The sequence below is a fragment of the Lissotriton vulgaris genome, chromosome 1_1 (genome assembly GCF_964263255.1).
Source record: "Lissotriton vulgaris chromosome 1_1, aLisVul1.2, whole genome shotgun sequence".
Taxonomy (NCBI): domain Eukaryota; kingdom Metazoa; phylum Chordata; class Amphibia; order Caudata; family Salamandridae; genus Lissotriton; species Lissotriton vulgaris.
Genome location: NC_141685.1, coordinates 1,059,055,430 through 1,059,080,999, shown reverse-complemented (window position 1 = coordinate 1,059,080,999; position 25,570 = coordinate 1,059,055,430). Strand labels below are relative to the sequence as shown.

The window sequence follows — 25,570 nt, the reverse complement described above, 5'->3', positions numbered from 1 at the left end:
ACAAGCTGCCTAGGCTGCCACACAGCAGACATGTTGCTGGACCCCTTGGTGGAGAGCCTCCGCTCTCCTGGGCCTGCAACAATGCATAACAGCCTCCTCCCCCATGATGGGCAGGGGAAGCTTCAAAGGCATTTCGCCTATGTGAGCTTCTCCAGATCACTTGCTGTACTCAGCAACTGGCCCCCACCAGCTCTGACCCCCACTCTGGCGGGAAACCCTACGTCAGGAAAGGGGGTGTGCCAGCATGTGCCAACTCCACCCCTCAGGTGGGAGAGGCGAGGTGAAGCATGACTCCGGGCTACCGCCATCTTTAGGATGGAGAGCCCTACCCACTAACAGCTAGGCTCCTGTCCCCCTCCCACAAGAGAGGAGCAGGTTGGGGGGTGTACCCACCCCAGGACAGGGACCTATTGGTCCCTGCCCTCACCCTACCTGTAACACCCCTATATTTAGTATTTAGGGGCACCCTGAACCTTCCTTCCTCAGATCCAGATTCCTTAACAAGAAAGAAGAACAAGGATCAAGAAGACCTGCCATGCAGCTGCTAAAAAGAGGAACACTGATTTGGCCCCAGCCCTACTGCCTGTCAACCCTCGAACCTGCTCCTGCTAAACCCAGCGACTCCAGTGGTCAGCAACCTCAAAAACCCCGGAGGACCTGATTGCCTTGTGACTCGGACTACCTGGGTCTCCCACAAGCAGTGGTACTGCTCGCAGCAAGTAACAAGCCCTGGCATCAGCCTGGAACCGCAAACTCTGCACACTCTGCACCCGCCAAGCCTGGCCTGGCCTGTGCTGGAGTGAATCAAGACCATGAGGACGTCCCCCCAGCAACTAGGACCCGAAGTCCAGTGCCCAAAGACCCCCCTCAACGAGCCAGACGACGCCTGCAGCTTTAGAAACCAGGGACCCCCCCCCCCCCTTACCGCTACCAGCTGAGGGTAAGATTTCCTGACGCCGAAAGACACCCCTGCACCCGGCACCCCACAACCTCCTGTGCCCAACCCCTGGGTGTCCACCCCTTGTCCAGCTTCCCAACTTACCTCTCGCAGTGGTGGTAACACACAAAGAATCTCTGTCCCGAGCCTGCATCCTTTGTTCACTTTCCAAGATCTCCATTGAATAACATTGAGCGCCCGACGGCTTAAAAGCACCCTGCACCCAGCCGCCCGAGTGCCCCTGAGAGTGCAACCACTATCCTATCTCACTTCCACACTTGCACTGAGTAAGTGACCAGGAGCCCTGCTCCCACAGCCGTGTGGCCTGCTAGCCAGCAGTCACCAACCAAGGTCCCCCTGCCGTCCATAGGATAACATTGGGCCTAACTACCTCTGCACTCGGCTGCCCCTGTGCCGCTGAGGGTGTAACAACTGTACTTAGCTGACCCTGGGAGACCCCTGAGTCTATGCCCAGAACCGTAAGTCTGCCAGTCGAGTACTTACCCAAAAGCCGATAACTCACTTTTCTTCCATAGGGTAACATGGACTGGTTTCACTTGAAAATTCTTCTAAGTGTGGAGTTTTGAGTATTTGAGTTTCTGGGTGGCATCTGCGTTGGAAGTTTTGTGCATGGTACCTTTATAAGCGCCTCTCCTGCGCACTTACGTCCGTTCTTTCCTTTCCATGCCAGATAGCCCTATTCCGGTGTGAGCTACCCATCAGTGAATTTTTGGCTAGCTTTTTTCAAAGTTTTATCAAACTTTTTTTGAGATTGTTCTCCTAGTGTAAAGATAGATCAACTGGTTTCAAACCTTGAGGGGCCTGTCACAGGCCGATGTCAGTGACTGACTACCATTTGATGTGTTTGTTATGCTTGGAGTGGGACCATGACTCCAATTCCTGCTGCGCCTTGCACCCCAAACTGCTGAGGGAGTGCTCCCTCGAGCAACTTATAACTGGGTACCAGTCAACTCCCTGATACTCCAGGTCCTGTTCCTGTGAAGGTCCTGGGACAGTTTGTGGAGCCTTTCTCAACGGTTCTCGCCACACTCTAAATTGTTGGGGAATTCGGAAGCCCCACAAACACAAGAATGCCACGTAGTCGAAGAAATCTTCGATGTCACTGTGTCTGTCGAAGTCTTGTGGAAAATGTAGCACAGGTCCCGTGAGTCAATGGAGCCTGAACCCAGGTCTGCTCCGCGCTTCTCAAATTTTGCCAGAGCGACTCTCGCCCAGCTGAAAGTTTTTTTTTATGAGGCCATATGCCTCATATTTTGGAGACTCTGCCCCTCTGGAGTGCCTCCACTCCAAGGGAATAACGGGGGCCCCTATTGGACCCACGCCAGAGTGTTTGTCCTCTGTGCCATTCGTACCCTATGGATCCAATTCTGGAGAGGAGCCACAGGCGAGACTGAGACCTTACTTGGTTCCTGCTCCAGTGCTTCTTGAGAAGGCAGCCAGATCCATTCTCCGACACTTCTTTCCTCAATGTCTTCCCAGCACAGGAATCCACACTATATCTCGTTGTCAATCCCACTCAGGCTTTAGCCATCTCGTTTTCTCACCCACTGTTTGGTAGCCGGTTTCAGTTCTGGCAGTCCTTGGCCGTGTGTGGATCCATTGCTCGCTGTTACTTCTTGTCCACTTCCAGACAGGTTGTCATCCTGCACCGTCTGTTGCTTCCTCTCTTGGTTTTGTCGCCTTCGTGTTTCGCCTTTCCTTCTTTCCAGCCAATCCCACACTACTTCTGGCGATGTAAAGTATCATTAGTTGCCGTCTTTCATCACTCTGAGGTTAGCCGGGAACAGCATCGCATATTTGAGTTTCTCTTCTCTTGGTGCTCTTTTAACTTCGTCAAAGGTCCTTTGCTGCCGCTTTCACCAGCAAGGTATAGTCCGGAAAGAATCTTATTGTAGTGTTCTCGTGGAGCAGGTCTCTACTACGGGTAGCCTGCAAGATGGCATCGCTGTCTCGTTAGTTTACTATCCTGGCTACTCTAGTTCTTGACAGGGCACCTGTTTTAGGCGGAGTTTCCGGAGCCCTGTGGGCTCTCTCAACCATGAAGAATCTGGAGAGATGCTTGGGTTCCAGCTGATTCAGAACTAAGTCCTCAGAAAGAGCTCTACTGAGGGTCCCGCCATTCCCTCCGGCACCCGACCACCCCAATATTAATTCTATGGGCCGGTCCTTCCTGGTCTTCCAGCTTTGCCACTATTATTTTCTATTGTTGCGATAATAGTTGCACCTTTTCTTCTCGTCTTCTGGTGACAGTCTGCAGCTCCCCAATATTCGTTTCCGCTGTCTATACCATCTCCGAGTTTTGTTCATGTCTGCTCGGAGGAGATTTACATCTATGTTAATTTTGTCCATTTTTGTGTCAAGTGTAGTTCCCAGACTATGGATCACCTCCATTATGGCCTCCAGCGATGGCTCTTCTGTTTCCTGGCCCCCGGTTGGCTGGCTTCCTCTGCCATTATGTTCTTCGGTATTGCGTATTTGTCCGTTTTGTTACTCTGGGTAGTTGGCGCTCCCTTCTGCCATATTATGTCTGCCTGTGAGAAGTTGGCCTGATATGTGATGTCCACTATTCTAGTGGGCACCCTGTATCAGTCCAAACAACCCTTATGGTGATGGTTGTAAAGTCAACCTTATAGACCAGCTATCCTAGTGGTAGCATGTACAAAGCAGTCTTAGGCTGAAACGTCACAGAGCATGTGAAGCCAGCTGTTTTACCATATATAACCCCTTTAATACCAAATGAAAGGACACCACACAGGTTATATATAAAATATATATGTATTTATTACTAACACAACCCCTCTGAACTCTTTATGAGGTCAGAGGCAAAAGCACATAACAAGTTACTGTAAATGTAAATGTGTGGGACTTGTTAAGCGCACTGTTGCCCGGGAGTGTCCTGGCGCTGAAGACCGCTGGGGAACCCGTCCTGGCTTTCCCTGTGAGATGGTCCCTTCTAGGTATCTCCAAGGTGAAACCAGGCATCCCCGGCGTCTGTGGGGGGCCGTTGTAGAGATGAGGCACGCTTAATGCCCAGAGTTGCCGAGTGTGTTCCCTGGTTAGAGTAGGCACCAAGGCGAGAATTATCGAGTCTGTTGACCCTGGTCCACAATCCTGCCGCGTCGAGGATTGAACCCTGGTCCCGGGCTGTTCTCTGCTTCCGGGTCTGCCACCTCTAACCAGTGAGCCACACCACTCCACTTAATTATCATACAATAAGTAGCACAAAATACAGTCCAGCCCTAGGGGCCTTGCAAACCATATACTAAAAAAGTGGTATAAGAACCACGTAATGAACAGGGAGTAGGCCTAGGGCCTAGGGAATCGCTGGGGCTACACTGGACTACCAAAGGTTAGGAAGCAGGAGGCCCACTGGAAGCGTGTGCAGTGTCTAAACACACACGCAAGTTACCATAGGGATACAATGGGAATGTAAAAGTTAGAAACTAGTTGATTTAGGACACTTCGGATGGACTAGGAGAAAGCCACTTAAAACTAGGACACTTGGATAGTTAATACCCACAGGAGCACCGGAATACTCATTACCTCACCCATGGAAGCCGGGTGCTTAGGTGCCTTTTGGTGTCAGGTTTCGTCGCTGAATCCTATGGAGACCTGTAAAAAGATGCTGCAGGCGACCAGTAGAGAAGTGTCCAGTTGGATCCAAGGGTGGATCGAGGATGAAGAGTACCTGAAAGCAGAGGGGACAGAGTCTGGGTCACCAGCCAGTGACCAGGAAGGAACCAGGTGGTGTCGTGAAGCTTGTCTCTGCAGCCACGAGGTCCAGGAGGCGTCGACGACGACCAGGCACTGAAATCGAGCTGTCCACGATGGATCTAGATGTCTGCGGAGTCGGGACCCGGATTGGACCCAAGAAGCCTTGGTAAATACAACCCACGCAGGAATCGAATATTGGCTTCGAGTCAGACCAACAAGGCCTGGGGCGCTTCTCCTTTTCAAGGAAGCAGGAGCAAGCCTGGAGCAACCAGGCCAGCGGTGTAAGATTCGATGGATCGCCTTCAGAGGGGCCACTAGCCAACGGGCAAGTGACCGGAAAGGCGCGTCGAGCTCAAAAGCAACAGCAGGCCCCACGCGGCACTCGTGGAGGGCTGTGCGCGGTGCAAATGTTGCTCGGGGCTGGGGCTTCTCAATCCCCAATGCACAACTTAGAGGGTGCCTCAGAAGCTGCACAGTTAGCAATAAGCAGGTTTTCCAGGTCGTCTGGTCCCACGTCTCTCATCGCCGCCACGGGTCTCAGCTCTGCTGTGGATGTTGCTCGGGGTCAGAAGTCTGGAAGTCCAGTTCCTGTCTAGGTCTGTGCTCTGGCTCCGGGGGGAGCGTCGACAAAGCAAACCGGCAAATCACTGGTGGTGCCTGTTTGCACAGGGTGGTCACTGCTTGTCCACAAGGGAGATTCTTCAGTCTTCTAGTTGCAGTAGAATGTCGAAGGTCCAGCGTTTCGTTTCAAGTTTCAGTTCAGGATAATCTTAAGTCTCTAGCTTTATACTGATTAAAGGGGCTGGATTACCTGCTAGGTCCCTCCTATGGGTGGGACCAGGGTAGGGGGTGGTTACACCCCTTTCCCTTTGTCCAGTTTCGCACCAGAGCTGGGGCTGGAGTGCCCCAGCAACTGGTTTGAACCGGACTATGCATGGAGCACCTGGTGTGCCCCAGGCAGTGTCATTTCATTCAGCCCTCCCGCCCCAATACACTATGGCCTGTCTGGGGTGGTGCTAGCACCTCCCAAGACAGGAAATCTATTGTCTAGGCCTCCCTCGCTGGAAGGACTCCCAGCAGCAGGTCAGACTTGTGTCTGTGGCAGCAGCATCCATTTTTTGATGCTGAGGCTCTGGTTAACTTCAACCGGGATTAATAGGAACAACATGTCCTCTCCCTCTAGAAGGGTGGAATGCTACCCCCGTCGCCAGAACTGGCGAGGGGGTAGTATTCCAAAGCGTATGACACCTTACACGACATGTTTTGATAAAGCCAAACCAAAGTTAGCATTACCCGCAGGGATTATAATGCACTTAAGAGTATATGGTATGGCTTTATCATAGAACAGCTATATGGACATGGTTCCGAAAGCTGCAGACAGGCTCAGCTCATGCTAGAGCCCCATCTCACATAAAACCAAGCACTCTGCCTCCAGGATTGTTAAGGGCTGCCATAGGAGTGATTTATAGGTGCATATGTGTCTATATATAAGGTTAGATATAGGAATACTATATCTAAGCAAGGGGTGATTACACGACCTTGCCCCAGCTGAGTGATCAGCCAGTTGTGTCGATTTGGATGGCCAGCCAGGGGTGGCATAATACATGCTGCAGCCCCTGGTAGGCCTTGGATGCACCTATGCCCTGGGTACCTAAGGTACACTATACAGGGGCTCACAAAGGTGACCCAATTCCCAATTGGATATGTACCTAATGTACATGGTATGAATTTAGAGAGAGAACAGCTGGGCTGTGGGTCTGATCAGCAGGCCCACAGCCACACTAAAGTCGAAAAACAAGTAAAGCAAAGCAAAAAGTGGGGGTGACCATAGGAAGCAGACCCTACTCTCCTACACTGCCCCGTTGGGTTTTGCCTCGTCTCTCGTTTGCCACTTTCCAGCATCCTGGGCAGTTTCAGCTGTTCTTGGTACAGCCCTTCTCTGGGTATATTCCGTCGTGCCTCAGAGCCGCTGATGTCCTAGGAGTCGTGCTCTCTCCTTACTAGTCCCTCTGTGGTCAAACTTGATGTGTTCTGGCCCGAGTCCTCTTTTGCGCCTTACAGTCTGATCTCCCCTGGCACAACAAGCCATTATTTGTGCCTGGTTCTCTGTTGCACTTACTGAGCCTATTCAGGCCCCCTTCTGTCGTGTTGTTAACAGCTTATGGCCTGCCTTAATTTTATCCATGGTCCTCGCTTTCCTTTATTCCTTTCTTAGGGGTCTGTTCTTGTTAGTCTTCTTTTTGTCTCTCCTCTGCTCTGCCTCTGGGTTCCTGCTAACTGCGTCCACTCCCCTGTGCTCCGCCGCCCTCGACTTACCATCCACTCTTTTCCCGGCAAGCGAGCCTCTGCAGGAGCTTTAGGCGGGTTCTCCTTCCCCGTCCGGTGTTTGGAGCAGCTTGCCGTTTCAATCTGTTAGCCCTGATCTGTCGCTCCGAAATCGCGATCCCCGATTGGGAGGTGAAGGGAGTTCCCAGGACGCCTCTACGGCCGTTGCTGGTACTTTTCGTCCGGCATCTGCAAGCTGCTCCGGGCCACCTCCACCACTCCGGCTCCCTACCTGTGAGGCGCAGATTCCTACTGGTAGGCCTGCCCACAGTCGCCTGTTCCTCCGTGGCATAGGCCTCAGCGTGATCTCCGCTGTCACTTGTCGTTCTCTGTGAGAAAGTGGCTCTATATATACTGGACTAGAATGAAGTAGAGTGTGTATAGAGTCCACCAACCCCAGAGGTATAACCGAGGTTAAAGTCAGAACTGACCTTAATCTCCAAAGTGGTAGCTTGGTCGAGCAGTAAGTCAGTACCAGAGGACAGTGTAAATCATTTGGTGTACTCACTCATTCAGCAAAAGGTTTCACACACTCAAGGACTGAACTCCAGGCCAATTGTTTTTATATTAACAGATATAGGTGTTTTATATTTATTTATTTATTTTGAAAGGTTTATATAGCGAGGACAAGATCTTTGCAGATATCAGAGCGCTTTACATAGAGGGGTACATGAGGAGGCATAGTCATACAAATAAATCAATAGATCAAACAGTACAAATAGGTTACATAGAGGGGTACATGAGGGAGCATAGTCAGACAGATAAATCAATAAATCAAACAGTACAAATAGGTGACTGCAAAGCCAATCATGTGAGTAATGAGACAACTCATACAAGTAGGCAAAGGGGTCAAGCATGTAGTACAGATCGGTGCCGAGTATTAACAGAGTTCTTGATACTGGTTCAAGTGTATTTAGCCATGAGGATAGCTTTTACTTCTTTTTTAAAGTGTGTAGTGGAAGAGATAAGCCTGGTTTCTGGAGGGAGTGAGTTCCAGATCCTAGGTGCCATTCCCGAGAAGGAGCGCTTATATGTTTTTTCCTTCCGGAATCTTCGCGGTTTCAGCAGAAGATTGTTTGTGCCTCTAGTGTTTCTGGTTCCGCCAGAGATTGTCAGTTTCTGAGCGAGGTAGCCGGGTGAGTTTAGGTGAACCGCCTTGTGTGTCATGCAGGCGATTTTCAGGTGTATTCTGGCTTCAAAAGGCAGCCAATTCAGGGATTTCAAGTCAGGGGTAAATGGGAGTTCTTTTTTGACCCAGTGATGAGTCTCGCTGCAGCGTTTAGGGAAGCTCTTAGTGGTGCGGTTGTGGTTAGGGGGAGTCCGCAGAGGGCGGTGCTACCGTATTCAATTTGAGGGATGACTATTGCTTGTACTGCGGTTTGGAAGTCTTTGGCTGGGAGGAAGGGTTTTAGTTTCCTCAGAGTATTGATCTGGAAGTTCGCTCCCTTAGTTGCCTTGCTGATATGTTGCTGCATGTTGAGATTGGTGTCGAGTGTTATGCCTAAAGATTTTGCAGAGTCCACGATGGTGGGTTGGACATTGAGTGCGGTTAGGTGTTTAAGCCAAATTTGAGTGGTGGAGATCTTCGCTGGAGGTGAGATCAGAAGGAACTCTGTTTTCAGGGCATTGAGTTTGAGGTGATTATCGGCCAGCCAGGATTGGGTGCATCTGATTGTTGAGTTCAGGAGCAGGATGTCATTGGGTGATTGTAATTTGAGATAAAGTTGGGTGTCATCGGCGTACATGTGAAAGTGTACATTGGATGCTTGTAGCAAGGTGGTGAGTGGTTCCATGACTAGGTTGAACAGCGTTTGGGATCGAGAGGAGCCTTGGGGGACGCCTAGCGTTACAGGTATTGGCGAGGACATCTGGTTGTTGCTCTTGAATTTCTCCGACCTGTTGTTTAGAACCAACAGTTATAAAAATATACTTTTCTTGTTATGAGTTCTCTCATGTAATTACTTTGCAAAGGAGCAATAAAGTTTGTGCACAACACAATCCTAAAACACACTATAGCATTGAGCTCAATGGGTTTTCCACATGTAAGTACAGTTGATTACTAAATAGATTACTTTAGTAGTCCCAGGACTAGATCTGAGATTCAGTCCTGGGTTCTAAGCTGAAACCAGGTTAGCAAAAACGTTTTAGTTACTGTAGTGAATTTTCATGAATATAAAGCGGTTTTAAAAGTTCACACTTAGAAACTTTTCAAAGGAAATATGACAATGTTATTCAATGGGAGAAAATTCAGATTGCAGGTAAAGTATGATCGCTTTACTTTTGTAACCAAGCACTGGCCTCCTAGGACCAGCACTGGGGTCTTAACTCAAAACAGGTAGGTAATTGCGTTTCAGTATTTTGTGTGATTTTTAAAGAATATTTCAATTTTTCAAAAGTAGACACTTAAAAGAAATTTCATAGAAAAGCAGACCATGTGTTCCTATGGAGAAAATACAGATTACTAGTAAACCCGCTAGGGATTACTTTTGCGGTTCAGTACTGGGCTGAAAGGTACAGCACTGGCTTCTCCCCTGATCACAGGTGAGTACTTCGGAATTCGGACTTTGGCTGATTTTATTTGAATATTTTCAGGTTTCAAAACTTCACACTTAATACATTTTCGAGTCAAAATGAGACAATGTTATCCAATAACAGGTAAGTAAATTACCGGTTTCCAGGTGAGTACTTGGTTGGTGAAGTTAAGGTTCTGGGCATAGACTCAGGGGTCCCCCAGGGTCAGATAAGTACAGTTAGTTCACTCCCAGCGGCACAGGGGCGTCCGGGTGCCGAGGTGGGGAGGCCCAATGATATCCAATGAGGGAAGGGGGCCCTTCGGTTGGTGGCTGCTGGCTAGCAGGCCACGCGGCTGTGGGAGCTGGGCTCCTGGTCACTTGCTCAGGGCAAGGGGGGGAAGTAGGATAGGGTCAAAATGAGTCAATGTTATCCAATGGCAGGTAAGTAAATTACCGGTTTCCAGGTGAGTACTTGGTTGGTGAAGATAAGGTTCTGGCCATAGACTCAGGGGTCCCCCAGGGTCAGGTAAGCACAGTTAGTTTACTCCCAGCGGCACAGGGGCGGCCGGGTGCAGAGGTAAGTAGGTCCAATGATATCCAATAAGGGAAGGGGGCCTTCGGTTGGTGGCTGCTGGCTAGCAGGCCTCGCGGCTGTGGGAGCTGGGCTCCTGGTCACTTGCTCAGGGCAAGTGGGGAAGTAGAATAGGACACAGGGGTCACAGCCAGCGGCACTCGGGCGGCTGGGTGCACAATGCTTTTGAGCCGTCTGGTGCTCAATGTTATCCAATGGGAAAGGTCAAAAAAGAACAAAGGCTGAAAGCTCGGGGACGGAGACTCTCCAGGGGCGACCAGCACTTTGAGAGGTAAGTTAGGATCTTGGAGCACAGGTAGGTACCCCAAAGGGAGGCACAGGGGTCTGTAGGGCACCGGGTGCAGGGGTGTCTTTGGGTGTCGGAAAAGCTTACCCTCGGCTGGTCGCGGTTGGGGTGGCCCCTTATTCTGAGCCTGCAGGCGCCGGCTGGTTCGTCGAGGAGGGTCTTTGGGCACTGGACTTCGGGTCCTAGTCGCCGGGGGGACGTCCTCGTGGTCTTGGCTCGGTTGGGCCCGGCCCGGGCTCGGCAGGTGCAGAGTGGGCTGGCCCGGAGCTTCCTGGTTGGCACCAGGTGGGTTGTTGCAGCAGAGCCTCTGCTGATGGGAGTCCCAGTCTTCAAGATGGTCAAGGCAGGCAGGTAGGTCCTCCGGGTGTCCCAAGGTTGCTGTCCACAGGAGTCGCCGGGATTAAGCAGGAGCAGGTTCCAGGATCGACAGGCCGGTAGGGTGGGGCTAAGTCAGTTGTTGTCGTCCTGTTAGCAGCTGCACAGCGGATCTTCTTTCTTCTTTTTGTATCAGGATCTGAGGAAGGAATGTTCAGGAAGCCCCTAAATACTAAATTTAGGGGCGTTACAGGTAGGGAAAGGACAGGGACCAATGGGTTCCTGCCCTGGGGTGGGTACACACCCTAGCCTGCCCCTCTCCTGTGGGAGGGGGGAAGGAGCCTAGCTGTGATACGGCAGGGTTCCCCATCTTCGAGATGGCCGGAGCCCGGGGTCGTGCTTCACCTCGTCTCCCTCACCTGAGGGGTGGGGTTGGCACAGGCTGGCACCCCCCCCCCCCCCCCCCCTTCCTGACTTAGTTTTCCCCGCCAGTCTTCCCGGCAGAGTGGGGGGCAGGCCTGGTGGGGGCTGGTTGCTGGGTACAGCAAATGGTCTGGAGAAGCTCACAGAGGCGGCATGCCTTTGAAGCTTCCCCCTGACCATCCTGGGGGAGGAGACCTAGCACCTCGCCCAGGATGTGCATTGTTGCAGGCCCAGGAGAGCGGGGGCTCTCCTACCCAGGGGTCCAGCAACATGTCTGTTGTGTGGCAGCCACTCAACCAGAAGTGGATTGTAGGTTAGGGTTTCAGAGGGCATCTCTAAGATGCCTTCTGGTGCATTTTACATTAGATCCCACACTGGCACTCAGTGCGGGTTTAATGTGCTGAAAAGTTTGATACAAAACTTGTCAGTCTTCATTGTAGCCATTATGATGCTGTGGAGTTCGTAATGCCAACCTCCCAGCACCATATACTCTTAATAGCATCACTGAACTTACAGTGCCCAGAATTGGCCCCGAGTACTGTAGGGGTACAGGGCTCATGCACCAGTGCCCACACCTCTGGCATAGGGCACCCAGCTAGAGGGGTGACTGAAGTATGCCAAGGCAGTGGGTTCTGTGGGCATGGCACACCGGGATGTTTGCCATGTCGACTCTGGTTTTGGTTCTGTACTTAGGCACTCAGCCTGCAAAGGCAGTGTGTGGGTGCCCGGGTACAGGACCCCTTAGGGTGGCACAATAAGTGCTGCAGCCCTCAGGGGTCTTCTCTGGTCACCATGCCCTGGGTACCTAGGGTACTAACTGCTAGGGGCTGACAGCTGGCCATAGATCCCAATTGGGTTTTGTTTCAGTACAGTTTTAGGGAAGGAACACAAGCCCTGGGTACCTGGTTGGCAGGAGCCCAGGGCACACTCAGTCAAAGCACATCAGCAATTCAGAAAAAAGTGGGGGCATACCAAGGCAAGAAAGATGGCACTTTCTCACATTCTCATACAGCGATTGTACTGCTGGGCTCACCTCACGATTGGGGACACTCCGGAGTGACTTAATCTTTTGTGTCTGGGCAGAGAAATGTCGGATCTCATACAGCGATTGTACTGCTGGGCTCACCTCACGATTGGGGACACTCCGGAGTGACTTAATCTTTTGTGTCTGGGCAGAGAAATGTCGTATCTCGGGTGGATGGTAGATGGACGGCACAAAGCTCTTAAATTACACGGCCATCTTGGCTGGTGCCAAGCTACGCCCCGATAAGAACCCGTTTTTAAACTTTTTGCTGAAATACCCCTTTGTTACTGTAATGTTCTTAAATGTCTTTTATACTGCTGTTTTATTAGTAAAATTGTTTAAAATTGTCTACGTATGGTGCTAAAATAAATTAAATTAAAAAAGAAGAAAGTCATTTGACTCAGTCACAGATGCAATTGCTCGATGTTTTTTGGGGAAAAGTATTGATATTGGGTTTTACAAGGTAATCAACATTAGTATGTAACAAAATGTGGCGAGTGGTAGTAACGCTGGACAGTAAATACAATCTGGTCATACCTGAATAAGTATTAAATATCAGCGTAGGGCACATAAAGGAATGGAGGTTTAAAGTGTCCTAGTTATACATTGAAATTAAACACATATTGTCACAATGGTGCAAACTCAGGACAAACTTAAATACTGGGGCGAGAGGCGGGCTTGGTGATTGTAGCAGAATGTAAAATCTCCTCATAGCAGAGGGCTTCTTCTGCTGCACCCCACATGTGTACTGCTCCATGCCATGCTGCCACCGGAGGGGCTGTAGGGGAGCTTCAGTGGAGTATGAGTATGCATTTGACAAGAAGGAATGCCAAGACTGAGAAACAAGTGTGTACTTTGTTTCTTACACCTAAAAATGCATTGGGAGCATGCTTACCATGTGTCAATATCTGGTAGCTCTGTGACCTCTCACAGGATAGTGTGGACTGAGTGCCAATAACTAGGGCAGAACAGGACCACATGTGCAATAAATACGCATCAGGGGCATGGCAATGTGGGCTATCTGGCCAGTGCCTCAGGTAAGTAACTGATTAAATATGCCTTATAGAGTAGAAAGAACTGTATATTCTTAAAACTGGAATTGCGATACATGTTGAGGGGATTCTAGTGAATGTTCCCACTCCCTGTCATACAGCAACCTTCCAAAGTCAGCTTTCCCATTTTAGCGCAGAACAGTGAGGGGTTAACCGCCAGTTCGCAGATGGCTTTGTAGAGCAAGGTGATACGGTGACAGCCGTCACCCATGGCTAAGATAGTCTGTAGAATAGGATGCATGGTGGGTTCCCCCTCCAAGATGTCCCAAAGGGTGTGACTGGTATGACTGAGCTGTCTGTGTAAGAGGAACTACCTCAGTGGAAAGCCATGCTCCTCTGCCAATTGGTCAAATGGTAGCAGATGAGATTACCCAGTGTAAGCAGCAAGTGCTCCATCCAGACCCCCAGGTCGCCAGCAGTATAAAATCCTAGGGTGTGGGGGAGACTGACCAGGAGTAATATCAGGATGTACAGTTGAGCCCAGGGGGAGAGGCAGTGTATCTGGGCCATACATGCCTGAGCCACCGCTCCTTGCAAGGACCGGGGGAAGAGGGCAAAGCTCTCAGGAGGGGGAAACCCCGGTGCTTCGACACTGACAGGTCCCGCTTGGTTGAGGCTTCGCCAGGTGTTGCCCAGCGGAATAACCATTGTACCTGTCCTGCTAAAAAAGAATGCATCGAAGGTGGGGGCATCCAGGCCTCCTCATTCCACCTGCAACTGCAATTTTGCAAGGGCAACTCTGTGGTGCTTCGTGCCCCAAATGAATGTGTATATGAGGGTGTTTAGCTCCTTTAAGAAGTAGTGTGGCGGTACGACTGGGAGGTTAGTGAAAGTATACAGAAGGAGGGGTAAGATTAACCTTATCCAGTATTAGGGGTGTCATAGATTCACATGCCTAAATCATTCCCCGTCGTCGAGACGGGAGCCTCCGGTACATAGAAAAGTAATGTCCTATAGACATACATAGAGAAAATAGCCTATCGTTGTCCTTATGCAAAAAGGACCAAACTCTTAGAGTCAGCCAATCAGCTATCACCTCCCTCTAGAACCTTCCTGGCATGAGCCTCAGTCTCTCAGATTTTCTACCGCACGTTGTGCTAGGGAGTCTCCAGCCTGAGTTCTCCTCAGGATCTCTGCAAATAACAACTTGTTCACTTTTAAAAGTGACTTCTTTCTACTAAATCTCGACAAGGATTACTCCAAACCACCTATCACTGCAGTAAGTAATTTATTTCTTCAAGATTTTGACATGTCTGAATCCCAGAAGAAAGCCCTGTTCAGGGCCTGCTCTTCATGTGGGAAGAAAAGGCTACATGTTGAGGATAAGCATGCTCTATGCTTACATTGCCTTTATCCAGACCACGTCCCTAAAGACTGTAAGATATGTAGGTCTTTCCCTAACAAGACCTTGAGGGACAGAGAAGGTCGCCTGCTCATCTGGCTGGACAGGCTTAAGGAGAGGGAAAATGTGGAATCTTCTGTGGGGAGCATTTCAACGACCTCAGAAGTCTCCCTGAAGAGGCCAAGGGTGGCTTCGACTGGCCCCTCAGACACTCCTCCTATGAAGGCACAAAAGAAGTCTTCAGAGGCAAGATCTACGAAATCTTCAGTGTCTGTAAAGGACTCTCAGACTTTTAAGAAGCCTACACAGTCGTCCAGCAAACTTGCGACATCCTCCTCAGCGCAAAAAAGAATTATGGCGCCAGTTCATGTCACCACTGCGACGACAACTGTGTCGACGACGACAGCGTTGTCTGTTTTCCCATCGACGATGACAACTCCATCGTCGTCAGCAGGTAAACCTATTCCATCTATAATTCTGCTGAAACCGTCGTCGACGTACAAAACCTCGTCGACGATGAAGATTGTCCCGACGACGGCGTCGTCGATGAAGAGCCACCCGTCGACGGGTATGTTGACTACGAAGACTACGACGACGACGAAGACGACTAAGACGTCGACGACGAGATCACAGTCGACGAGGAATGAAGCGTCGACGAGCGCATCGTCGACTAAGGCGTCGACGACGATGAAAATATCGTCTACGGAGACACAGTCGACGAAGGTCTTACCGTCGACGAGGGCACCGTCGAGAGGGGGATCGTCGTCGACATTGGCCCTTTCTGAGCCGTGGAAGAAAGCCAAGCTGGTAGAGACGTCGTCTCTGACCCTGCCACCGTCGACAACACCAGAAACGACGGCAGGGGCTTCTGCAGCAGGTTCTGCGTCTGGCAAACTAACCAAGAAGCAGATTACACCGGAAACAACGTCACCAAGTAAAGTGCAAACTCATTTGCCTACAGAAATTCTCCAGAGTGAAGCATCTGAAGAACTACTACTCCTGGAGCAGGCTACTTCCATTTCGGACCTTCACGTAAAATGTCAGAGCACGGACGAGGAACAGGAGGAAATGAGCTACCAGGAACACTTTCCAAGCTCATGTACGCACGGAGGTCACCCCGATGGTATGCCTTCCCACTTCAATTGTTAATGACCTTAAATTCCTTATCCAGGACTACAAACAACGTTTCCCGGAAACACCGGCAACTGAGACAGGGGGCCCGATGCCTGCTACAAACACACCAGTGGCAGCCCCAAAACAGACACTGCCCGCTACTAAAGTCTGCCATGAGAAAGTGCCACCTCAGGTGATAGAATTATCAGATGAGGAGGATGAGGAACTGGAAGAGGGGTAAGTCCAAGAAATCCAGTCGGACCACGAAGAGGAGGAAGAGTATGTGGCATCTTCCCCAGCTTCACCCCAACCGCGCCAGGCAGATTCACCACCAGTGGACATTGGCGGTTTCCATAGAATAGTGGAAAGGACGGCAAAGCGATTTCATATGGTGATGGAATCAACTGAGACGGAGTGCTTCTTACATGACTTCAAGGAGCAAACACAGAAAACAGCAAAGTCTATCCCAATAATAGAATTTCTATGGGACCAGGGAAAGAAACTGATGCTGACGCCGGCCTCTGTACCTGCGGTTGTTCCACGCCTGGATAAAAAATACAAGGCTCCAACCAATGCGGCAGCTTGCCTTAATGGGCACCCGAAACCGGATTCGGTCGTAACCCAGGCGGCCCAAAAGAATTCTCGCAACCCTTCCTCTCCTCTGTCAGCCCCTCCGGACAAGGAAGGCAGGAAGTTAGACACAATCGGTAAACGGTTTACAACATCGGCCATGACCATCAAGGTGGCCAACTCCATAGCCCTGCTGGGGCGTTTATAACCGCCAGCTCTGGGAAGATATAGTCCCATATATAGCGGAACTGCCAGACACAGTTCAGGAGGAAGTCAAGGCACTGCTTACGGAGGGTAAAACCTCGGCAGCTGAGATCATTGATTGTGCCATAGATGCAGCCATGACTGGCTTTCGACAACTAGCTGGGGCAGCAGTCCTGCGCCGTCAAGGATGGCTCAAGGCAACGTCATTCAGACAAGAGGTGAAGACGAAAGTGCTGGACATGCCCTTCGACTGCCAACACCTTTTTGGGGACAAGATTGTCGAGGCACTCCAAACGATAAAGAAAGACACTGATACTGCCAGAGCACTTGGTATTTTACAGGCACGGAACCAGTCCTTTCGAGGCAACAAATCCAGGGGCCAGTCCTCCTACAGGGGATCCTATCAAAATAGGTCCTCGTATTCCTACCAGAATAAATCCCAGTACCAACAGAAGCAGCAACAAGGTCGTCAGACTTCTTATGGGAGGTCAAACTTCAGGGGCAAAAACCAGAGGAGGGGCACTGGCGGCCGCCAGTGACCAATTACTCCAGCCAGTCCAGCAACTATATCCCTCATTAAAGATTGGAGGAAAATTGACCCATTTCCTAGACAATTGGCATCTCATCACCACAGATCGGTGGGTACTTCAATTAATAAGATTCGGCCATTCCCTGTAATTCACCACCATCCCACCTGCAACCCCTCCCCGCAGGCTGCCACGCAAACATCTTCGCCTGCTACTCCAGGAAATATCTGCGATGTTGAAGAAAGTAGCAATGGAACGAGTTTCATCGTCTCTAAGAGGGAAAGGATTCTATTCCCGCTTCTTTCTTATATGCAAGAAGGAGAAAAAGTGGAGGCCCATTCTAGACCTCGGGTCTCAACTCTTTCCTGAAGAGTCAGTCGTTCAGGATGGTGACGATCCAAGAAATACTAGGCATAGTGGAAAAAGGAGATTTTATGACATCTTTGGATCTCCAGGATGCCTACTACCACATCCCGATCCTCAAGGGTCACAGAAAATTCCTGAGATTCGAGGTGGCAGGACAGCACTTCCAATTCAAAGTCCTACCGTTTGGCCTCAAATCCGCACCGCGGATTTTCACCAAGTGCCTTTCGCCTGTGGCGGCTTTCCTGCGTCAAATGGGTCACCAAGTCTTCCCCTATCTCGACAACTGGCTGGTAAAGGCACCTTCAGCTACAGGCGCGATCGAATCTTCCAACGCTTGCACCAATCTTTTTCAGCAGCTAGGATTAACTCTCAATCACGAGAAATCCTGCATGACCCCTACGAGAAACATCACCTTCCTTGGGGCGACCTTGAACACGGAATGCGCAAGGGCATTTCCTTCAAAGGAGAGGAAGAACAAAATAATATATCTGGCCACAGCTGTGGCATCAAAGAAGTCCCTAAGAGTTCGAACCTACAAATCACTCCTAGGAATGATGTCTTCTTGTATACTCCTCATCCCTCACTGCAGACTCAGGATGCGCCCATTGCAAGAAGCTCTCACGAACCAATGGACACAGAGTACAGGTTCTTTCGAGGACATTGTGAAGATAGCACCACAAATATCCAAGAGTCTGGAATGGTGGAGAAATCACAAGAATTTGTCTATAGGGCTGCCATTCCTACTTCCAGCAGCACCTCTGGTGATCACCACGGATGCATCCCTGGAAGGCTGGGGAGCTGTCCTCCAGGACCTCCAAATAAGCGGCAAATGGACAAATCAGGAGAAGCAACTCCATATCAATCTTCTGGAACTGAGGGCTGTGTATCTGGCACTACAAGCCTTTTTACCACGCATCCAGAACTCCCAGGTGCTTGTCAGAACGGACAACACCACGACGATGCACTATCTCAACAAACCGGGAGGAACGCGTTCGCTCACTCTATCATGCGAATCGCAAAAGGTCTGGAACTGGCTTGTACTCAATGGGATCACGCTCAGGGCGGACTATGTTCCAGGGCAAGGACAACACCATTGCGGACGCCCTAAGCAGACAGAAATCCCTCTCCCACGAATGGGAGCTCGACAAGAGTACGCTGGATCACATATTCTCAGAATGGGGAGTCCCAGGAATCGATCTGTTTGCCACCAAGGAGAACGCCAAATTCCCAAACTACGCAAGCTGGCGTCCCCAACCAAGGTCACTCGGAAATGCTTTTTCCATCTGTTGGTTCAGCGTATTTGCGTACGCTTTTCCACCATTTCCGATGATTCCCAGGGTCCTCAGGAAGATGAAGGCGGAGCCTTGTACCCTGATCCTAATTGCCCCGTTCTGGCCGAGGCAGCACTGGTTCTCGGACCTTCATCGCCTCCATCAGGACACCGATTCGTCTGAAGCAGCACCCGAACCTGCTGACAATGTCCAACGGGCAGGTGCAACACCCAAGCCTGCAATTGCTCAGGTTATCGGCCTGGCTCCTGAGCACAGAGAGTTCTGTCATCTAAACATCCCGCAGGAATGCAGGGACGTGCTGGCAAAAGCAAGAGCGGACAGTACCAACAAAACGTACTCTCTAAAATGGAAACGATTCTGCATATGGTGTTTAGAGAAAGGCCTGAGACCACTCCATATCACACCCGAACAGATATTGCCATATCTACTGCACTTGGCACAGTCAGGACTGGCGCATGCATCCATAAAGGTGCATTTGGCGGCCATTTCACGATACACCAGGACCTTCAAAGGACCGTCTCTTTGGTCCAATAGGCTTATCAAGCAGTTCCTAAAGGGACTTTATAGATCCTTCCCAAGACCTAGAAGGGTCCCACCGACATGGCACCTCAATTTAGTCCTCAACCAACTCATGAGGTACCCTTTTGAGCCCATTCATCGAGCATCCATCAAGTACATCTCATGGAAGACGGCTCTGCTGCTCGCTCTAACATCTGCCAGGAGAGTAAGCGAGCTACAGGCTCTATCCATTCAGGAACCCTTCATGCAGTTCAAACAGGACAGGGTGGTGCTGAGGACAAATCCCAAGTTCATACCGAAAGTGCCTTCAGACTTTCACCTTAATGAACCAATGGTTCTACGTTCTTTCTTTGCGAACCCTACTACCGCAGCAGGAAGGACGCTACACTCCTTGGACCTCAAAAGGGGTCTAAAGTTTTACATAGACAAAACAAAGAGCTTCAGGAAGTCATCATAGCTATTTGTGGCCTACAGTAGGCCAAGGATGGGTATGCCTCTAACGAAACAGAGCATCTCAAGGTGGATCTCCTCAGCGATAGCATTCTGCCATGACAGGGCCGGACGGCCTTTGAGTGCTAATGTTAAAGCGCATTCCACCAGAGCGATGTCCACATCAGCAGCGCTGTTCGCTGGAGTGCCGATTTTGGACATATGTAGAGCGGCGACGTGGAAGTCACTGCACACCTTCTCCAGACACTACTGCCTGGATGCTGAACTTATGAAGGATGCAGCAGTGGGCCAGGCGGTGCTTCGCCATCTATTCCAGTGAGGTGAGCCTTCCAACACCCCGCCATCCTGGTATGCACATCTCTTGCTATTATGATATGTTGATGTATGCTAAGGTTTCAAAGTCGCATGGTAATATGTGTATTATCTAAAATGACTATATAGCATGATTACATCAGAAATGTGCATAATGTATTGCTTGCTACTCTGATTCAGGCATGTGAATCTATGAAATACACATCTAATACTGGATAAGAAACGTGTTACTTACCTGTAACAGCAGTTATCCAGTATTGGTGTCTTTCATAGATTCACATGCAACCCTCCCGCCTCCCCTGGAAGGACTCATGTTTCTCTCTAACTGTATTACGCCTACCTAGCTTGGTGCGTACGAAAATCTGAGGGACTGAGGCTCCTGTCAGGAAGGTTCTAGAGGGAGGTGATAGCTGATTGGCTGGCTCTAAGAGTTTGGTCCTTTTTGCATAAGGACAAGGATAGGCTACTAAGGTGAGGCCCTTAGGCCTATTTTCTCTATGTATGTCTATAGGACATTACTTGTCTATGTACCGGAGGCTCCCGTCTCGGCGACGGGGAATGATTCAGGCATGTGAATCTATGAAAGACACCAATACTGGATAACTGCTGTTACAGGTAAGTAACGCGTTTCATCTTCGCCATGGCAATTTTGCCTATGGTGGAGGGACTGCAAAAAGTGTATTTGGGTTCTAGTTGCCACTAAGGCCTTGTGGAGGTTCCTCTCCTGTAGGTCCAGAGGAGTATGATCGAGATGGAGCCTTGGATGTTGCTTGAGCATGCCAACAATGGCGGGTGTCACCTAGGTGTACTTCTCATGGCTGTTGGTTGGGATTGAGTGGGTAGATGTCTAATTTTGCCCAGTTAACATGAAGCCCAGCAGCAGAGGTGTAATCAGCTAGGGTTTCCTGAAGCACTGTAAGGTCAGGTTTTAGGTCTAGCTGATACAAAAGCAGGTTGTCCACATATATGGACACAGCTTGTGACTGGTCCCTGAGAGAGATTTCCCACTCTTCACTCTCCCCACATAATCGTATGGCAAGGGGTTCTATTGCGAGCTCAAATGACAGCGGGGAAAGCGGGCATCTCTGTCTCTTCCGGCGGCTGATCCGGAAGGAGTCTGAGACAACCTGGGGGGATCCGGGAGGTTCATTTGGAGTGTAGAAGTCAGGTGTAGGCGAGAAGAAGGCTGTACATGATCCCCATGCAGGCGGAACCCGTGAAATGTTAGTGCTTGGCATAGTGTTGAACGCCTTTTCCAGATCTAAAATGAGACTGGTCGCTCATTGGAATCATCCTCTAGGTTTTGTGCATGAAAAAAGAGGCAACCAATATTTTAGGAGGTGCTACGGCCCGGAACAAAGCTATTCTGCTCAGTATGTACAAGTTCCAGCAGGACTTAGGCGAATCTGTAATAAAGAATCTTAACCAAGATTTTATTTTCCACCCAGAGAATGGCTATAAGATGTCATTTTTGTGAGGTCTCTACCCGATTTAGAGCGGGAGATCAAGCAAGACTCCTAGAGTGAGTGTGGGTGCTTAAGGTGGCCTTGTACATTTTTGGAAGGGGGGTGCCAAGATTAATGAGAAGGTACTGTAATATTCGAGGGGTAGACCTTCTAATCCTGGTGTTTTGTTCTGGCAAAGTCACGGATCGCTTACGCTACATCAGTAGACCTTATTGTGGTATCTAAGGAGAGTCTAGTGGAACTAGAAATGCGAGGGAGATCAATGTCTGCTAGGAACTCATTGGAGTGACCTAGTTAGGATTGCAGTGGTGCCCTGTAGATGGAGGAGTTTTATTCGTAAGAGTCCTGCAAAATTTCATTCTGTGTACGGGTGGTGACGCCTGAGAGAGTGACCTTTTCAAGTAATAGGGGGACCTAGGACACTAGTCTGACCAGGAGTCTTCCCGATTTGTCACATTCCCTATGGACTTTGGCCACATGAGCTGTAAAATTAAAGTGCCACAGGTGTTCTAGGAGGGTTATGTAGGAGGTTTTAGCTTCTGTGAGCTGGGGGGCGAGCGTAGGGTTGCTATCCACTGCTTTACCAAATTTTGCAAAGTTCTTCTCAGTGGCCACTATGTCCTTTCCAAGGTCCTATGTACTCCACTATCTTTTTGATACAAATTCCTCTTGTCACCACCTTAAAGCCGTCCCACTCCAGCGTCCTAGTGGAGGCTGTGTTTTAGTTCTCGGAGAAATAGTGTCTGATGCAATCTCCTAGATTGTCCCGGAACACTTGAGTCCTTAAGGCAATCTTGCGGAAGCTTCCACTTGGGGGTTGGTGTGAATGGGAGTGCCCACCTGAGGTCCATGACGTGTGCCTCATGGTCAGAGACCACACGTCCCAAGTTATCTGAGTGGTGGACAAGCGACTCCGAGGATGGGTGGGGTGGAACAAGGGAAGCAGTCAAGGCATATGTTTTAATTGTGTGGTATGGAGTGGAAAGAATAGAGCCGGGACCCAGGGTTTTGAGATCGCCATGTATCCGTGAGTGACCAGTGTCTCACCCAGTTCAGGAATCGATCCGCCTGCGTGTAGGAGTGGGGCAACGGGGGGTAGGCTCTGTCCAAAGTGAGTGCAAGCACACAATTGTAATCACCCCCTACCATCCAGCATAGTGTGGTTCTATAGGAGAGTGTGGCGGAAAAAGCATTCCAAAAGGTTTCTTGCTCCGCGTTGGGGCGTAGATGCTCCCGGTGTGTAATGGCCAGCCGTCAAGGCGGCCCTCTAGGACCATGTATCGACCCTCTTCATCTACAGTCGTATTTGTTTCCTTAAATGGGACTTTGGGGCGAAGACCATGGCGCTCGCGCATATGTAGAGTAAGTGGTGTCAGGTGGTCTAGCTCTCCTCTAAAAAGGCAATCTACTCCTGTTGGTGCTTGATATATGAATAGACTGCATAGACCTTTCTAGCAGTGGGTATTCTCCGGACGTTCAAGTTGAGGAAACCAATATCAGTCTAATGGGCCTTGGTAATGCAGGTAGAGAGCAGCGCATGGGGAGTGGACCACTGAGGAGAAATGCTACCTTATCGGGTCACCCATCTTACACCATATAAACCATACAAGGCCCGCCCACAAGGATTGTGAAAGTATGGAAGGCAACACTTGAGACTGTGTGTAAGTTAAGTTAAAAGTCCAATACTGAGGGCCTACCACAACTGGTAGTACGCATAAACGAAGTATGTTCAGTTAGCTCTAGTGTAAAGTGGGAGGGAAGTGAAGTGAAGATGTTGATTTTGCCTCCTACTAACACCAAATTTCTACCTTTCTCTAGGCCTCTGCCACGTCCTCCTGATTAGTCTGTTTTTGGGACCCATGCAGTGGAGCTCGCCCAGCGCCTGCAGAGTAATTAATTCAACAGTGTCGCTCTATGGCTGGGTACAACTCACCAGTGCCTCCGGCGCAACTCACCAGTGCTTCCACTACAGTCCTCCAAGAGGATATTTTGTACTCTGGATCCCTTGCACCTTCTGGATTTTATATGTGAAAGATTATATATATATAAATATATTAATGTATAGTTATTTTATTCCTGCTTTGTTTCCCTCCCCTCAGGGAGCAACTATTGACTGTGACACGTTTTTTCCGTCATTTCCTTGAAAGGTTTTAACAGATACTGTACTGTGCAAAAGTACAGCTGTGCAGTGTGACACATGCCTGTGTTGAGGATTGGTAACCACCTTTCAAATAGGTGTTGCCTTGCTGTACCCTCTTGGCATGCACTTTATGAACCGAAGTGCTTTTGAGCCTGTGGTGTTTTAGTGCCCACCATGTGCTCCCCCCTTAAGTGCACTCTAGACTGATGCCCCCATCTCGACTGGAGTTTCTGTTCTGCACTTTCATGTGCAGCACTAGCTTGCTTTGGACCGATTAGCCACATGGATGTGTGAGTATGAGGATGCGAGTATTGTATGGACATTCATTTCGGACCATAGAGGGGCAGGGTGCCTTCCAGAACCTTTGGTTGAATGTGTCTTCTCCAGACCCTGCTTACTTCTTTCTTTGCAGTTGCCGGCCACTGCTATTGGTTGAATTTGATTAAAGCTGGCAGTCATTGCAATGTGAATGGTGGCTACATGCTTCGGTTCGGGAAAAGGGGAGCAGATAGTGGTATAGTGTTGACGGTTGCAGTGGTTGATGATGCAGGAGCAAGGGGGTATTGTATTGATTGTATTATCTTAACATGAATCCATTTCCAGAACTAGGAGAGGTGACCTAGTTTGAGTGAGAGTGTGTGGCGGATTACTGCTGGCATTGGGGAAGAGAGGCTGGGCCTTCAAGGGGGAACATTACTTATCATGTAAAACCATTTCTAAAGGAAGGAATCGACTCGTTCACTTAATAAAAGTTTTAAAATATTTTCCTTTTCTTTCTGCGTTTAGAATGTTTTTTTGTTTTAAAGAGTTTTTATCATTTCTACAAATTATTCCTCTGTCCCTCTCTTACCTGGGAATCGAAGGAATGCGGGATCTGGGATGAAAAGGTACATCATAGGGCACATCTTCAACGTATATTGATCCCATCACTCATGCACAGCATTGTTTCTTACTCTAGTGCAAGATGAAGTGGTTATTGGTGATACCTGATGGTCTACCTTTGATACAGTCAACTCAGCCCTTGGGGGTACAAACAGTAGGGTTCCAGAAGAACAGACTGCTAGCTAGTGCTTCTGTATGATGGCTAAGTAGTTCCCCTGTCGCCATATCCGGCTGTCTAAATGTGATTCATGCTCAGTTTATCCCCTCAGGTCTGGTAGGGCTTTCCCTGCACTCCCCCAGCATGAGCTTGTTTCAAGGTAAACGGCAAAATGGAAGTGCAAATAACAAATCTGAAAGATAATACCCTGATGCAGAGTGTGCAAACATTTAGGAATGAGGGGGCTATGCCATAGTTTCCCTTATTCTTGCTAAATTTCCCTATGGTACAAGCAAACTTCTTTTTCAATGGCCCGTTTTTTTTTTTTTTTTACACATCAAGAAGGTTGAACATTATGCATCTCTCATTCTTGAAACAAATGATGTACCTATGCTAGCTGAAAATGGGTATCAGCCAGACCACAAATGTCAACATCTTTGACGTTTCACCAGATGACAATCTGCCCATTTGGCATTGATACTGGTAGCTGGGCACCTAAGTCACTGATGCATAAGGCATCACCCATGCTGGAGATGTTGGTTCCTTTTTCCATCATGCCACAGCTGGCTGGATCCAAAGCTCCCATCAATTTTTTTACAGTCTCATCTCTTGGATTTTCTGGGTCGTCAACCACCCACCCCCCCCCCCCCCCACCCCCCCCCCCCCACCATTGACTCTCTGAAAATTTCTCTAATGCGATCATCCCTTACAAACAAACTGAAAGTAATGATGCTGCAATGGCGTTCACTGGAGTCTGCTGCACTGGGATGGGTGCCAGGAATCGAGACCGTTACATCTGTTAATTATTTGCAACCATTGGATGTCTGGGGTGTATTGCTCCTTAGCTATGTTCTAATGGACACAATGTCTCCCTGAATTGTTTATCCCCTTTCCCCCTTGGTTGGGAAAGATGTCTTCTTTCCTTCTGCTTCTTCCATCTGTTGTCCCATTGTCCGTATGCCTATTCTTTTCATAGCTGATGTCACTGAGTGTGCCTGCACTGCTCTGCGTTTCCTGGTCCACTTGCT

At 49.5% G+C, this 25,570-nt stretch overlaps 1 protein-coding gene across 2 annotated transcripts in view; it reads left to right on the top strand.

The window, feature by feature from the left end:
* Window positions 1–24,275, top strand: part of TRIOBP (TRIO and F-actin binding protein) — a 525,566-nt gene extending 501,291 nt beyond the window's left edge. For both annotated transcript variants that reach the window (XM_086962950.1, XM_086962956.1), the window contains one exon: window positions 23,182–24,275. The gene's annotated coding sequence lies outside the window, so the exon portion shown is untranslated. The remainder of the gene's footprint in view (window positions 1–23,181) is intronic.
* Window positions 24,276–25,570: the final 1,295 nt, after the last annotated feature.